The sequence below is a fragment of the Triticum dicoccoides genome, chromosome 1B, assembly GCF_002162155.2.
Source record: "Triticum dicoccoides isolate Atlit2015 ecotype Zavitan chromosome 1B, WEW_v2.0, whole genome shotgun sequence".
Taxonomy (NCBI): Eukaryota; Viridiplantae; Streptophyta; class Magnoliopsida; order Poales; family Poaceae; genus Triticum; species Triticum dicoccoides.
This window is the reverse complement of record NC_041381.1, coordinates 434,500,088-434,501,644: the sequence shown is the minus strand read 5'-3', so window position 1 is coordinate 434,501,644 and position 1,557 is coordinate 434,500,088.

Here is a 1,557-nt window from a genome sequence, read left to right as displayed (position 1 = left end):
TAAAACCCGGATGCGACTTACCAACTGAGACATCTCTACTCCTAATGGACGAGTTGGTTGAATAGTCTTCGTCCGGTTAATTTTCGTCCGGTTTATTTTCGTCTCACCTTCCACCACCCATCCCACGTTAATTTTTTCTTTTTCGCACTTAAAACCGAATCGTGTTTGATACTCCTTCCATTTATTCGTGCTTGCTTTGATTAGTTGTCGATTCAATTCAATCATGTAAATATTTGGTGATTAAGAATTCAGAAATAATATCATATACATATGAGATCACCTTCCAAATAGATCAACTCCCTCTTCGATTTATTTCTCCCACCGATCCCCTTCCATACTTAGCTCCCAAAATAAACCATATCACCACGCATGAAAAAAAATCCCATAGAACACCGCTCCCCTCCATCCCCTCGAACTATCATTTTGTCCTAGGTCGATCCCCTCGATCGCGGCCTCCGCCGTACGATCTCGCCGCCGCCGTATGGGATCACCTACGACGTACAATCTCGCCGCCACCGCAAGCCTTTCCTCCCACCCCGCCTCCTCTCGTCTCTTTGCCCCCGATCTAGATGGCGCCTCCAATCTCGGCGGGGCGGCGACCTCGAGCGACGGCAGCACCGCTGGATCTCCTCCACCCCCACTCAATCAATACTGGTACCCGAGGCTCTCCTCCTCGACCGACCGCGAGCAACGCCGCCGCCTCACCGTCTTCTTCTACCATCACCAACCGCCTGCTCGCGTCCCCGCCATCCCCTTGTTTGTGGTCTGTGATGGAGTGAAGTATCGATGACCATCACCTCTCCCCCGCCATCATATTCCCTAGAGGTGGATACAAAGCTTTGGGATGACCCACTCGGTGCCGGCTGGAACACCCACGACGCCGGGCTCCTCGGCGTGGCTCCCGCGAGAATGGGTGCACATCGGAATCTGTCCTGGTTTGTGTTGATTGTACGTAGCTTTTTAAGTTTCTTGATCAAATGGTGTTTGATCGGATTTTTTTTTGTCAGCAACGCCAGCGATTCCATGGCGAAGTGATTGTGTTCGACAACAGTAACTTGGGTTGGTTTCCATCTATAGATTGTAGATGAGAAATGATACCTGGTGGAGGCAATGTTCTGTACAAGTGTTTGATTAGAACGACACTGCAAATAAATTGGTGACAAGAGGCAAATTCTTGCGGTGCCCGATGAGGACATACTCCTACGTCGATCCATGTACGAACTGGGAGCAGCATCGATCCGATGAACGCACAAGGAATATCCAACAGATTACCCTTACTACTATATTTTTTATCCATGAATGTCATCTTGGGCCCCTGTACGATTTGATTACATGATGTTGTGTCCTCAAACTTTACTCTGAGTTATTTGTTAGATGCTCGGTGAAATTCAGAATTATTTTTCTTCTGTCTTCCCAGTGATGGAAGGTAGATTGAGCTGATAAATTTCTGCACCCACCTTGAGGTCCATAACGTTCTCCTAATTGTATGCAGCACAATCGTAAAGATGTATTTGTTTGAGGGAGAGGACTGTCTCTTATCAGAAGCAACATTATGTG